Source organism: Zingiber officinale, chromosome 1A (genome assembly GCF_018446385.1).
Source record: "Zingiber officinale cultivar Zhangliang chromosome 1A, Zo_v1.1, whole genome shotgun sequence".
Taxonomy (NCBI): Eukaryota; Viridiplantae; Streptophyta; class Magnoliopsida; order Zingiberales; family Zingiberaceae; genus Zingiber; species Zingiber officinale.
In genome coordinates this window covers 9,098,919-9,114,545 of record NC_055987.1, presented here as the reverse complement: position 1 = coordinate 9,114,545, position 15,627 = coordinate 9,098,919, and the positions used below count along the sequence as shown (strand labels likewise).

Below are 15,627 nucleotides of genomic sequence, written 5' to 3'. Positions count from 1 at the left end.
GTGCACGCTCGCTTGGCACTGAGCGGCAGGCTAAGGCTGACAGGCCTAAGTGGCAGGCTCAGCCCGTATAAAAACGTGGGTGGCCAAGGCCCATTGGATACTCTAAGTTCCGATATAATATATATTACATATAATAAGTGATATTTAATTAAATCAGAGTGGGAAATATCGATATAGCAGATGCATCTACAAAAAAATAACCGGTAGGAAACGGTGATTACGCTCGCCGATCGTATCAGTCCTATGTGAATTAAGAAGATAAATTACATGATTAACTTATAACTGACCACTCAACTATGGCTATCAATTAAAATATCAAATCCCAGTCCCTCGGTCTCTTCCTAATTAAAAACACCAACGCTCGAGCGGAGGAAACAGCAGCGCTCCACGGCGATGGAACAACTCGATCGCTTCTCCGCGTGCCATGCTTTTCCGATCCCCTCCATCTCCAGGTACGCCTTTCTCTCCCCAATGCTCGCCGCACTCCATCACTCTGCCCGCTCTTTCGTTTTTTTGTTGGTTGTCCGGATCGATTCATCGCGCGGTCCTTGGAGTTTTTGACTTTTCGCCGATCCAAATCCGGTTGTCGTAGGATATGCAATGCGTTGATTTTGTTCTTTGGGTTGCGAGGGGGATCATTGCTTGTTGCTTGTCGTATCCGTTGATTTCTACTGTTGATGTTTGATTGATTGTGATTTGATCTGGAAGTCATGTGGATGATGATTGCGTAGACTTAGTTTTACATTAGTTTGATCCTGGGATTCAATGGTTTTTGGGTGTGGACAGGAAGTGAGGAGGAGACGGCGGTGACGAATACAGAGAGTTGATAATGTCTGTCGACGGAGAGGATACAAGATGGATGTGCGGCACGTCTGGTATGGTGTGCCTCCACCGAGTCAGTTCTATCGTGAGAGAAATTGCAGAACCGTGCTTGAATCACTCACCCGCTAAGGTAGGTCTTCGCTAGTTTCTAAGCCCTTTTTTATGAAAGAAAACAGTTTTGTCAGCAATTTTTATGTAAGAAAACAGCTCCTAAGCAATTTTATTCGCATCTATAGTTTCATTGGATGTTAGTTGTACGGCTGATATATGCAGTAAGACAGAGTGATATAATTATAATGAAATCTAATGACAGCGTGATTGTCACGGAAATTTACACTCTTGTTACCATCGGTTATCAATATCATTTAGGTTTTTAGGGTCAGATATGGTCTCTAAAGCTCATTCTTTTCATAAGAAAACTCTTAACTATTATAAGTTTCTTTGCTAAAGATTTAAGAGTCTCATAGTTTGATTCAAGAAATTCAAAAAATGGGAACCCTACTTTCTAATGCAGCATGGTAAAACTAAGCGATCATACTTCTTAAAACTTGAATTTTCTAGTTATATCCTGTATTGCACTTTGCATGTCTAATGAATACTAATCCTGTTTGAAATTGTGAAGAAGGTTGGCTGGGGATGTAGCTCCTCTGTTGACCTCGTGAAGAATTCGCTCTGATTTGCAACACACAGAATGTTAGTGCTGGGCAGGGAAGGGGCCCTCGGCGTTGGCTCTCCGACGCTCAAATCAGTCACCGAAATAGTAGAAAGAAGGCGGAGTAACGTAATCGCAATGAAAGCACAAGCGCAAATAGCGAATAGCACATACCTCTGCCGGTGCATGGATCCCCTTTTTATATAGTGCTACAATAGGTAACGTACACCTCCTTAAGGTGCGGGCACATTTTCCCAACCGTGCTATGAAAAACATGTCAGAAAGTGTTTTTGACACCATACCTTAATAGGGCGTGCAAATTCCTGACATGACAGTAGAAGCTTCTGTCGCGCTATTCCTTGCCTTATTGTCAGTGGCATTTTCTCCCAGAGGGATATTACGAGATAAGAGAGGGGTCCTACTGTTTGGCCGAGCGGGGGAGCTGCTCAGCCGTCTGGTCGATCTCTGCCGCTCTTCTCCGTAGTACTTCAGTTCAATAGATTGTTTCGCATCCGACCGGACAGGCGTTTCGGTCGCCTTAGTGCTCCTTCGGGCAATAATGAGCATCTGACGTTCTCAGCGATCTCGGTCGGACGAGCGATCTGCTCCGATGAACCTGTTAGCCGATTGAACACTTCTAGCTTGATCGACAGTTGACGTCGACTTCCGCTCGACCTATTTTTTGATGAGCTCGTTGGTTCTCTGGCAGACCTCCTTGCCTTTCTACTATCTCTGCCCTTGACCCATGCTTGGTGGGCCCCCTTTATCGCTGCATCACAAGCCTTCCTCTTAAGTCTAGTCGAAGGAGGCTATAAGTCCGACTGACTGGACGAGCAGTGTCTTCAGTGAGATCCCTGTGATCGGACATTCTCTATTATAGGATTGCCAACCTGCTCACATCATCTTCCTAGTCGCCTTTCTACTTTATCTTGCTAACTTGAGTTGGCCGCCGCTCGGCTATCACTTATTGTCTTGCGTTTAGAGCCACCACTCAACTATTTCTTACGCAGAGATCTGTCCCGATCGGGATGGTTGGCGACGACACTTAACAATTTTTCCACTTCTCCTCGCTTCTTTGGGCACGCGCCTTTTATTGGTTGCTGACGTCCTCCCAATTTCTGAAAGACTGTACAAATCTCTAGTCATTATGGCTGAGCATGCTACCCATGCCTTTTAATTAAGGCTCATTAATGCTTTCTCGTCGCCAGCCGCCACGTGTCCTGATCTCTACCGCCGCAAGCTTGATGTGACAGGCGGATATTCGCGGTTGATGTGACAAGCACCATTCTGAATTCCACGGCCAGATCTCGACTTCGATTTCTATAACCCTCGATTGGACGGTTCAGAGCGACCATCCATTGAGTTTATAAGCCCTTATTTGTCGTTATCCCCCTACTTCATCGTCTTTCTCCTTTGCGTACGTAGTCTGCCAATTCCCTTCTTCCTCTTCATCGCCGACGATCTTTCTCATAAGCTTTCTTTTTCCTTCTCTCGCCGCATTGTTGATCTTCTTCCTTTTCTGTTTTCTATGGCCGCATCTCCTCAACCACCTGCATCCGTCCCGAGTTGTGGTATACTCTACTGAGTCTAAGTTCAACGGCGATGAAATCGATCAGATGAAACTTACTTATTGTTTCCCCTTCGATTATCAAATCGCTATCCCTTCTGCTTACGACCGACCCCATTTGTCTCCCGACAGCTTTTTGCCCTTCTTTAAGGACCAATTCTGCGACGGTCTCCGCTTTTTCGCTCACCCTTTCTTCTCCGTTGTGTGTAAATATTTCCATATCTCCCTGCACCAACTAGTGCCCAATCCTTTAGGTTGCTGTGCGGCGTGGTTGTGCTATTCCGTCTGCACGACATCCCTTTAGTACCTAGGGTTTTCCAATATTTTTACTATCCCAAGTTGTTTGATCTGGGGACCTTTCTTTTTCAAGTCCGAGTGGGTGCCATCTTTTTTGACAAGATGTCATCCTCCAATAAGCATTGGAGAGAACATTCTTTTTTTTGTTCATTTTCTCGCTCGGTCCGACTTTTCGACCTGGCAGATGGAAGTGATGAAGCCTCCATCACTCGAGAGATATCGAAGCTGATTGGACTACCTTCAAGCAGCCTCGAGTCTGGCCGGTCAGAAATATTATGTCCACCGACTGCTGTTGGAGAGTGTCTTATATGTATTCGGGCTAAGCCCGATCTACACGCGGCTGCCCCTTACCCTAGGTATGCTCTTTTTTCTCCCCATCTTTGAATCTAACTGATTTTTCTTCCTTTCTTGCAGCTCAAATCATGCTGAGGGCACGACTGAGCGGCAAAAGCAGGCTCGCTGACACGACAATTAACGCCACGGGCGTTGCCTAGCTGGAGAGTCGTGGCTTACTGCCGATCGACCAATTCGACGATCTGACCGGTGATGTTGCGGCTAGCGAGACAGGAGGAAGCCAGGCGACGGTTAGCAATGCTGCGGTCGCCAATTGAACTCCCTCTTGAGCGGTCAAACTATTGCTGATCACGGTGCCCTCGGAGTCGGCAACCTCAGGCGAGCCCTTAATCCAACGACGCAAGAGGCATTGAGGGGAAGGTTCGTCCCGTTCGGCTACCTCTGCACTGCATACCCCCGCCCATGCTGCCTCACGTCCGTTGTCCGAGCGGGGTGAGACTTCATCTCCTGCCTTTCCCGAACAAGGGACCACCGCCGTTCCCACTCCTCTATCATCCGACCGAACACCTTCGCTCTTTGCGCTGCCGTCGGGGACCATTTGCACGCCGCCTGTTGCGTATACGCCACCCCAGTCCTCCTTGCCAGCCGCCCAGGTGTCCACTATCCGCTTCTCCCCTTTGCCTAAGTCCATAGGACAGGCCATCTCCGAGCCATCAGGTCCGGGCGGCTGAAGACACATAACAATCATCATCCATCTACAAACAGACGAGTGACGCCATCCCGACAACGTCGAGCCGCGCTCCCCCGAACACCAAATCAGAATTCAAGGACCGCTGGCACAAGTTTGGGCTGATGCTCGGGTCATGCTGCAACTATTTCACCCGGGGAGCTCGCAGACGGATATACTCAGAAGTCCACTGGGGTATGTATATTATCATTATATTTGTCTGCGTATTTCCCGACTGGCACTCAGTTTATTTTATTGCAGTTCTGGGTCGAAAGCCTGCCCATGTGCCAGAGGTTAACCTTTTTAGAGCACGAGGTGCAACAGTTGCGCACCTTGGGCGAACATCCGGAAGCCTCCGGGCTCACCTTAAGCAGTTGACTACGGAGGTGGCTCAATTGAAAGCCGACCTGAAAAGGAGCTCTGAGCAGCTAATGGGCTTCGAGCAGGCGCTAAATGCGCAGAGGAGTAGGAATAACGATCAGGCCTTACAAATTGAGCGGCTCACCAAGCAGGCCAATCATTTTGAATCTAAGATTAACTCTGCCAACGCCAGGAAGCTCCGAGCCATCGAGGACTTAGACATCAAAAATAAAGAGGCTCGGGTCTTGGCCCTAAATCTCAAAGAGGCGGAGGCTGCTCTGTGGCTTAACGGGATAGCCGATCTCCACGGGAAGCAGCTACGAAGCTCCAACTCGACGCCAAAGATGCTGAGCTAGCTTCCTTGAAAGCCGAATTGGAGGCATCCCAAGCGGCTTTCACGACTTACCAAGAGGAAGAGCTCGGGCGGTTTGAAGCGTTCAAGCGCAACTATCTCCGCTCCGACCCCTTCAACGCTAGGCTTATAGATCGGGCTCTTCGTCTTTTTAACTACGACATTGATGGGACCCTCCAACAGTTGAAGGACGATGACTATCTCTCTCTCGTGCTGACCAACAAGATTATAAACCGGGAGAAGCTCACCTAGTCCCTGCTGGATGACGTGCTTGACTATCTTGACTAGTCGTCTGTCTAGATTTCAAGTTTCTTCTTGTAATCCTCGTCGATCTTTTGTAAAAATTTCTAAGTATCAATGGACACGCGCTCGTTCAGCGCTTTTTAGCTTCTGTTAAATGTTCCAAGTGTCCTTCCATGCATCCTCGCTTGGCTCCATAAGACTGTCCGGTTTCCTGTCTTACAGCCTTGTAATACTCGCAGATATATTCTAAGTGTGAATCTTGTGCTTCTGCTCTTCTATGTAACTAGTCACTAAGATGTCCGATTCATCATTTCAGCATAGGTCGAACGACCTCTTTGCCTTTCTAAATGAAAATCTTATTTACCAATCGGCAGTAGAACTGGGGTTTACAGTCACCACTCGACTGTCCAATAACTTTCTTCTTGAATTTATAGCCGTTGTTCGGCTGTTGTCGTGACTCTCGGGTTTATAGTCACCGCTCGACTGTTATTTTTCCTGACCCAGAGTTTATAGCCGTCGCTCGACTATTGATTTCGTCGACTCTTAGGTTTATAGTCGCCGCTCGACTTTAGTTGGCGTAGACTCTTGGGTTCATAGCACTCGACTGTTGATTTCGTCGACTCTTGGGTTTATAGTCGCTGCTCGACTTTAGTTGGCGTAGACTTTCGGGTTTATAGTTGCCGCTCGGCTGTTGATTTCGTCGACTCTTGGGTTTATAGTCGCCACTCAACTTTAGTTGGCGTAGACTCTTGGGTTTATAGCCACCGTTCGACTGTTGATTTTGTCGACTCTTGGGTTTATAGTCGCCGCTTGACTTTTAACTTGGCCGATCAGCGCAAGAGTCTAGAACACTTGAGTTTTTATTTATCGTTCCCCCGCAATTACAGAATATACGTTTATACAAGTGCATCTGAATTTAACCACGCACCTCTCATCCGACCCTATAGGGTTGGAGATAGTTTGTGCTCCAAGGTCGCTCGAGATCTCTCTCATTCTCATCTTGTAAATAATAAGCTCCTGAGCGAAGCTTCCGAATAACTTTATAGGGTCCTCCCATGGGGCTTTTAATTTGGTGACATGGCCGACCGGCTTAACTCTTTTTCATACCAAGTCGCCTACCTGGAATGATCTTAAGATCACCCTCCAATTGTAGCTTTGTTTCATTCGTTGTCGGTATGCCATAAGCCGGATGGCGGTCTTTTCTCGCACTTCATCTACCAAGTTGAGCTCCATGAGCCTTCGATCAGCGTTTCCTTAGTCGTAGAGCTACATCCAGTCAGACTCTACTCCAACTTCCACCGGAACCATTGCATCACCCCCGTACACCAGATAGAACGGGGTTATGCAGGTCACCTCTCGGGGTGTGGTGTGATAAACCCACAATACGCTCGGGAGTTCGTTGATCCCCGGCTTGATTGAGCCGAGCTCGTAACCCTATAAGGATCTCCTTGTTGTGACTTCCGCCTGACCATTACTTTAGGGGTAGGCGACTGACGTGAAGGCCTGCAAGATGCCATTTCTATCACACCACGCTTGAGCTTGTGCCCTGCAAACTGCCTTCCGTTGTCCGAGACGAGCCGACGAGGGATGCCGAACCGACATGAGATGTTTTGTCATATGAACTTGCTAACTATGCGCTTGGCTATCTTGGCGAGCGGCTCGGCCTCCACCCGTTTTGAGAAATAATTTACCGCGACGAGTAGAAGTCTTCGTTGTCCAGTCACCGAAATGGTCCCACAATGTCCATACCTCACTAGTCGAATGGACAAGACACGACAAATGCTTTCAACTCTTCAGTAGGTCGGTGCGGGAAATTCTGATACTTTTGGCAGGACAGACAAGTGGTCACCGTCCGAGCGGTGTCATCTTGTAATGTGGCCAGAAATATCCGGCCAGCAAGATCTTGCGGGCCAGTGATCCGCCGCCCAGATGGCTATTGCAGGAGTCTTGATGAACCTCCTGCAAGATGTACTCAATGTCCTCTGATCTAATGCACTTAAGCCGTCAATTGATGGTTGCTACTCGGAATATCGTACTAGTTCCCCTGTACAAAATTTTTTGTATAAGTCCCAAACCTTTCCTAGCAACCTATTATGTTATTTATAAATTAAACTTGGAATCGCAAACAGAACTTAACATTATTGATTCCAAGTTCAACTTATCTGTTCTTAGAGGTTTAGACTTGGATCGCAAACGATGCTTAACATTATTAATCCAAATCCACCCATGTTACAAAGTTGATTAAATATTTATTTCAAAGATCGGCTTCGAGGTTAAACATGGCGAGGCACTAGGCCTTCTTGGGTATGAGATCATCCACCACTTCCTAGACAATGTCTTTCAACGAAATTCAATATTTAATCTCCTTATAGTAACCCTAGGTTTAACCAATAGAACAATCGAATCACAAGTTCGAAAAACAAAAGAAATACAAAAATCGAAACATAAAATCGATTTTTTAGAATCGTTAGCCTCTTGTGTTTAGTATTTCAAAATCCATACAAAGAAAAACTAGTATGATGCGGAATAAGACAACTAGTTATACCTTTCTTTGTAAACAAAAACCTCTTGATCTTCTATTGAATTCTTCTCCTTCTCTTGGACGTCGTTTGGGTGACGATCTACCAAGAAGAAATCCACCTAAGCCTTCTCCTCTTTCTCCAAGCTTCAGCCACCAAAGGGATCTAGACAAAAGAGCCTCCTTTCTCTTCTTCTTCTCCTCCTAGTAACCGGCCACCAAGACTCCTAGAGGAATAGATGTCGTCGACCACAAAGTGGAAATCAAAGGAGAAGAGAGAAAAGGAGAGGGTCGGCCAGCAAAAGAAAAGAGAGAGGAACAATAGAAGAGAGTTGTGTCTCATGAAGGCACCCTCTCCCTCTCTTTTATATTCCTTGGTGTATCCAAAAAAGGAAAGTTTTATAACAAAAATAAAACTTCCTTTAATTACTCTATATGGTCGGCCGCCTCTTGTAAAATCAAACAAGGAAAGATTTTAAACAAAAATTAAAATCTTTCTTTTAAACATCCCTTTTGTGGTTAGCTATAAAAGGAATGTTTTATAAATTAAAATCTCTCTTTTTTAAATCCTTTTATGGATATCTATAAAAGATAAAAATTTTAAAATAAAACTCCTTTTATATCATGGTTATAAAAAAGGAAAGTTTTGTCAAAAATTAAAAATTTTCTTTGACATTATAGATAACTACAAATAAGGAAAGATACCTCATCTCTCTTTTTATCCTTTATAGAAAATCTATAAAAGGAAAGATTTTAAAATTTAAAATTCTCTTTTAAAAAACCATGTGGATAAAAACATAAAAGGAAAGATTTTATCAAAATTTTTTTTTAATAAAATTTCCCTCTCCTTTCATACTTGGAGATAAATCTTGAAGAATGGGTGACCTTGGTCGGACGATTTGGAGATAAATCTTTGTAATGCGGTGATCTGTCCGGTCAGCCATTGGACCTCCTTCAAGTTGCGGGGCGGGGGCATGTCCTACAACGCCTTCAGTTTGCTCGGATTTGCTTCGATTCCCCATTTAGTGATGATATAACCAAGGAAGCGACCGCTTTTTGCTCTGAACAGACACTCATTTGGGTTCAGCTTGATTCTGTACATCCTCAAGGTTCGACAGGTTTCTTCGACGTCTGCGCAAATGTCAGCGGCTCGGAGAGATTTTATCAAGATGTCATCGACATATACCTCCATATTACGGCTAATCTGCCATTGGAACACCTTGTTCATCAGTTTTTGATAAGTAGCGTCGGTGTTCTTTAATCTGAACGACATTACGTTGTAGTAGTAGGTCTCGTCGGCCGTAATGAAGCTGACCTTCTCTTGATCTTCCCTGGCTAGCAGCACCTGATGGTAGCCCTGGTACACATCAAGTATGCAGATCAGCTCGTAACTCGCCGTGGAGTCCACCATCTGATCTATATGAGATAGGGGATAGAAGTCCTTCGGGAAAGCTTTGTTTAACTCGCAAAAGTCAATGCAGATTTGCCACTTGTTGCCCGGCTTGGAAACTGGCACCACGTTGGCCAGCTAGCTCGGAAATTGAACTTCGTGGATGTGACCCGCCTCTAGTAATTTTTCTGTTTCCGTTCGGATGATCTGATTCTGCTCTGAGTTGAAGTCCCTCTTCCTTTGTTTTATCGACCTAGCATTTGGTCGGATGTGAAGCTCGTGCTGAGCCACGCTCGACGAGATGCCCGAGAGCTCGTGAGTTGACCAGGCAAACATGTCATGGTTTTGCCTAAGGCGGGCGACCAGCTCTACCTTCTTCTCATCTGTTAGGTCGGCGGTGATAAATGTTGTGGCTTCCGATCGGTTGGGATGGATCTGAACTTCCTCTTTTTCATCGTAGACCCACGCCGGCGGTTCCTCCATGATTGTGTTCACCTCCAAACGCTGAGTCTTTCGAGCGGCCTTTGCCTCTGACTCGACTATCTCGATGTAGCACCACCGAGCGGCCAATTGGTCGCCTTTGACTTCGCCTATCACATTGTCCATTGGAAACTTAATCTTATAGCAAAAGGTGGACATTACGGCTCGGAACTCGTTTAGGGCCGGTCATCCCAATATTACATTGTAGGCAGACGATGCATCAACCATAATAAAGTTTGTGGTCCTCGTCCTCTTGAGAGGCTCCTCTCCGAGCGATATGGCTAGCAAGCTTGGCCAATCAGAAATACTTCATTGCCTGTGAACCTCCGGTTGATCTGCAGTTGGTTGAACGCCTTCTTAAATATGATATTCACCGAGCTACTTGTATCCACAAATAATAGTGTAATTAGCTATTACCGCTCTGATGATCAAGGCATCGTCGTTAGCGATCTCCACTCCCTCTAGGTCCCGAGGGCCAAAATTGATCTATGGTCCCTCAGTCTTCTCTTTGCTACATCGCACAACATGTATCTCCAGTCGTCGGGCGTGCAACTTCCTTGCTCGGTTGAAATCACCGTCGGTTGGCCCTTTGATGATCATTTCAATTTCTACCCAAGCGACATTGCTTCGGTTTTCCTCCTCTCGAGCCTAGAGTTTAGTCCGCTCAGCCGAAACTTGGGCGGGACTTGTGTTACTTCTCCGTTGAGGCTGACGGACGCCGCTCGATCGCTGTTCTTTCTTCTTCGCGCCGCCCGTCTGATCGGCGTCGATGATCCTAATTGAGAGATGGAGACCGATGACGATATCTTGGAGGAGGCGGTCAGCTTGAAATTGGCCTCAAGTTGTAGCAGTCTCGAGTGTTGTATGTCGCCGATTAATGGAACGAGCAAAACAACGATGTCCAAGGCCTACCTTTTATAGCTTTCGACCGGTCTGTTGCTACGTGCTGTACGGCATGGGTTTGGGGCTCTTGGTGCGGCTGTGCTACTCCCACTCGGGGGCCCTTTGGTGGTTGATGGCTTATGTTCGGCCGTCCTTCAGGGGCGGCGGTAGGTTCAGCGGGTGCCTCCTTCCTTCGTGCCGCCTGGGTTTCCTCCACATTGATGTATTTGCTGGCATGCTTGAGCAGGTGGTCGAAGTCTTTCGGCAACCTCCGGATGAGTGAGTGAAAGAACTTGCCCTCTGAAAGTCCCTTGGAGAAGGCACTTACTAATAAATCCATAGAAACCGATGGGATCTCCTTGGCTATTTGGTTGAACCTCTTGATATAGGCTCTCAGTGCCTCCTTGGGCCCTTGCTTCAGAGTTAACAAGTTAACGTTCGTCTTCTGGTAGCAGTGACTGCCGGCAAAATGCTGAAGCTGCGGATTGATCCGATCGGCAAGCGCCTAAACCACCTTAGTGTCGATCCAAAGAGAGTGGTAAGGAAGACCCGTCACTTCACCCCATTTGTATACTGATGGAGAATGGCCGTGTTATCAAACCTAGTCAGATGATCCTCTGGGTCGGTCGTTCCATTGTACTCTCTGATCGTCAATGGAGTGTAATGGGGTGGTAGTGGGTCGTCCGATCTCTTTCGAGAATTGCCTGTTGATTTGTTCTGGGGCATCATCAACCTTTGGTGCCTTTCCCTTCCGTCACTCTTGTATAGGTGCGTCGTCCGAAGAAGATCCTTGCTCTTTATCCGCTTGACCTTGTTCCTTCGAAGGGGTATGGAGCAATGCTTGGTGAAAGGGGATCGACGCATTTGACGCATCCCTGCATGTGCCGGTTGGCTTCTTGTTTTGCCCCCGAACAGATATATTTTTCGCTCGGTCTCTGTATCCGGCCTGCTGTCCCGCTGCTAACGCCACGAGCTCATTTACGTGTCGCTCGGCCATCGCCTGCTATTGTTGCTCCACAATCTTTGCTACTTGGCCTTGTATTAGCATGTCTAATTCCTCCTTTGTCAATGTCACCATCGTGAGTCGTTCAACGTCCTCCATCTTCATGTCTCGGATACCGGCTACGTTCCCACAGACGGCGCCAATATGATCCTGTTCGAAAATCCTGAAGAAGGCTGGCTGGGGATGCGGCTCCTCTGTTGACCTCGTGAAGACTCCACTTCGATCTGCAACACATAGAACGTCAATGCCGGGCTAGGGAAGGGGTCCCCGGTGTTGGCCTATCGACGCTCAAGTTAATTACCAGAATAGTAGAAAGAAGGCGGAGTAACGTAGTCACAATGAAAGCACAAGTGCAAATAACGAATAACACATACCTCCGCCGGTGCATGGACACCCTCTTTATATAGTGCTATAGTAGGCGACGTGCACGCTCCTCAAAGCGCGAACACGTTTTCCCAACCGTCCTATGAAAAGATATGTTAGAAAAGTATCTTTGACATCATACCTTAACAGGGCGTGCAAATCCTTGACATGACAGTAGAAACTTCTGTCGTGCGATTTGCTTGTTGACCTTGCCCTATTGTCCGTAGCATTATCTCCCAGAGGGATATTACGAGATATGGGAAGGGTCCCACTGTTTGGTCGAGCCGGGGAGCCGCTCGATCGAGAATCCCCGCCCGGTCGATCTCCGCCGCTCTTCTCCGTAGCACTTCGGTTCAGTAGATTGTTTCATGTCCGTCTAGACAGGCGTTTCGGTCGCCTGAGTGCTCCTTTTGGCATTAATGAGCATTTGCTGTAGTGATCCGGGCTGGATGAGCAATCTACTCCGATGAACTTGTTAGCCGATCGGACACTTCGAACCCGATAGACAGTTGACATCGACTTCCGCTCGGCTCATTTTTTGATGAGCCCGTTGGTTCTCTGGCATTGACCTCCTTGACTTTGACCTCCCCACTGGCTACTGTCTTCGCCCTTGACTCATGCTCGATGGGCCCCCTTTATCGCCGCATCAACTACTATTTTATAGGAAACTGGTGAAAGTACTTTTTTTTCCTGTAACTTCTATGATGCAGAGAAACAAAATACTTAATCTAGAAAAGTGGCAAACATTTTTGATAGCAATGAGTTGGTTGTTGGCTTCCGGAAAGTGCTTAAAGTGATTATCCTAGGGGTAAGTTCTTGGGCATGCATTTAGTAAAATTATGTGTAATTCTTTCATTCTTGAAGCTTATGGTTCCTTCTGAATTCTTCACATTTTCTGGCCTTGCAGCTTTGTATATGTAGGAACAAAATTTAAACAAGGAAACCGTTGACAGTTGATAAATTAGGGTTGCTATGTTAATTTCATGCATGGCATGTAAAAAGGAATTACTTTTAGCTTTATATCATGCATGAAAAGATGAAACCCTGGACTTGGTGGTGTACATCCGAATGCATAACTAATGATTTACTTAGTTTCCTCCCTACATGTACATGATTGATGCAAATAGACCTAAATTGGTCTATTCTAATACAATGTACTGGTGCTTTTGGCGCAGTCTATGACTCCTCGTATTTTACTTTCCTTCTGAAAGAGCAGGGTGTAGATCCATCTATAAGAGCAGAAGTATGGGAATTTCTTCTTGGTTGTTATACTTTTAACAGCACTACTGAAAATAGGAAGCAGCTAAGGATGACACGGAGGTACATTGTTTGGTTAGATATTACTGATATGATTGTTAGACTGTTTTGCATGATTTCAGTTTTAACTTTTAAGATCTAAGTTTTGAAGGCTAAAACTAATAGCCTTGAAATTCTGTAGAGACAGGAAGACTCGTTAGTATTATAAACTTGTTTTGATATTCTGCAAACTTGACAAATCTACTTGTTTCATAGTCAGATGCACTATCTTGTCTCCTGATTTTCAACTAAATGAGCTTCATGTTTGTAGAGTTTGACTATCTTAAAAGTAAATTTTGAGTTCGATGGAAAACCATGAATCTGTAGCATCGTTGGTGTAAATTGTTTTTTTTTTTACTTCTAACATCCAGTCCATATTTGGTATCTAGGGGTGCTAATGTGGTTGTTATTAAAATCTATTTATAATTCATGGTGTTCTTCAAACATATGAATATCAAACAACTTTCTAGGATCATAATCTATCATGTGCCTCTTTTTCATAAAGATACGGTCAGATTGCTATTTATGCAGCATTCATGCTAATCGCTTCCGGTGGTTGAAAATTAGAGCATTGTGTAATATGGCCAATACATTACAGGGAATGGTATAAGGATTTAGTTAAGCAATGCCAAATGATGCACTCTAGCATTGGAACAGGTAACCTTGCTTTTGTTGTTGGATCCAAAGTCATGGATGTAAGGACGCTATCTAAAGACAATAGTGATAAGCAACTAGAAGCTACAAGTGAGAATAACTCTGGTACATCAACAGAATTGGTCAGTGCCAGAATAAGTACCGACAATGCTGCTTATAATTAATGTTCAAGAATCTCTGAGCTCTTTGTGAGAAATTTGAGAAAGATTGCCTGGAACCATTAGTTTTACAACTTAGAAATGATTTGGGTGGAGATAATTTCTCTGGAAATAGTAAAAGAAAACTTAAAATGATTATGATCAGTTGGACAGAACAGCAACGGGGCAAAGTCTATTTCACTCCATCCATTTTGTGGTCTTCCTAGTGCTGTTGCTGGGCCGGAACTGATCAGTTGCAACCTTGCAGTTTATCTGTATCTACAAGAAACAGTGACAATGGATTACAGGTCTTCTGTGTTGCAGGAATTCTTATCATCAGCCGCCAAAAGATTATGAGAGAAACCCACTCGATTGATTGATTACAGGTTTTTAAATTTTTGCTCATTTGTTCTTTAGTAAGTTATTATCAGGAGAACATTTTATTAGTCGGTTAGCTACTAATTTTCTGTCTGGTCACACATTTTATATTGGCTTGTTATCCTTTCTTAGATTTTGCTAAAAAAATTAGCTATCGTTTGAGCTTATCCTTTGGGTTGATTGCTCACTCGCTCAATGTTATAGTGTTATTGTACTAGCCATTCCAACCAGCTTTTGATGAAAGTTAAAAATCTTATTCTGACTATTGATGTTTCTTCTTAACTGCTTTTATCTTATATTTGTAGATGCTTAATGACAACATACTGAAAATCCATGTAAAAAGATGTTTACGCTTGGCTATCAAACTAAGGAAGAAATACTATTACAAGGTGCAAAATTTAGCATTCCTTCTTCCTTAATTTTGTCTTCTTAGTGTATCTGGTTTCTAACAATAAAGAGATTTTATTGGACTTTAAGTTTTATCAAGTGTTATTTTCCTGTGTTGTGTACAGTTAATAAAGCAAACAAGTTCACGGAGTTCTGAGTAGAGAAAAAGTATAACAACCAATGGATGCATCTCCTGAGCTCTTCATGCATCTCCTGGTAAAGACAGATGAAATAACTAGCTTGGATGTGCGAATACTTTGTGCCGCACAGAACCGCACAAAACGCACCACAGCAGAAACTTTCTATATATATATATATATATATATATATACACAGAACCGCACAAAACGCACCACAGCAGAAACTTTCTATATATATATATACACACAGAACCGCACAAAACGCACCACAGCAGAAACTTTCTATATATATATATATATATATATATATATTTTTTTTTTTTTGAAGTTTTATGGATTACCTTGTAAAACTCGAACTGCAGGCACTGTGCAGCCTTTTTGCTAATTTCAACAATAAAACATTTGATGCACAAGACAGAAAAGGTTGGTTATCATCTTAAACTGCTTTAATTCAATATCTCAGATTCTTTTTTTCAATAAATTTTAATGTTCCCGACTGCTTTAATTCAATATCTCAGATTCTTTTTTTCAGTAAATTTTAATGTTCCAGACTGCTTTAATTCAATATCGCAGATTTTTCTCAGTAAATTTGTGTGTTATGGATATTTGCACTAGCTTAGTACCAGTATCTTTGTAGCTTTGAGCAAAGGAGTTAAATATCTTGGTTTAAAGTGCCGTGTCGAGA

At 44.4% G+C, this 15,627-nt stretch overlaps 1 long non-coding RNA gene across 2 annotated transcripts; it reads left to right on the top strand.

The window, feature by feature from the left end:
* Positions 1 to 48: 48 nt before the first annotated feature.
* On the top strand, positions 49 to 15,264 carry LOC122017471. Of its 2 annotated transcripts, XR_006121374.1 has the most exons (6): positions 49 to 452; positions 787 to 952; positions 13,167 to 13,270; positions 13,845 to 14,423; positions 14,721 to 14,804; positions 14,928 to 15,264. It is a non-coding gene; the product is annotated as an uncharacterized LOC122017471 (long non-coding RNA). The 2 variants fall into 2 exon arrangements; XR_006121375.1 differs by lacking the exon at positions 13,845 to 14,423.
* The last annotated feature ends 363 nt before the right edge of the window (positions 15,265 to 15,627 follow it).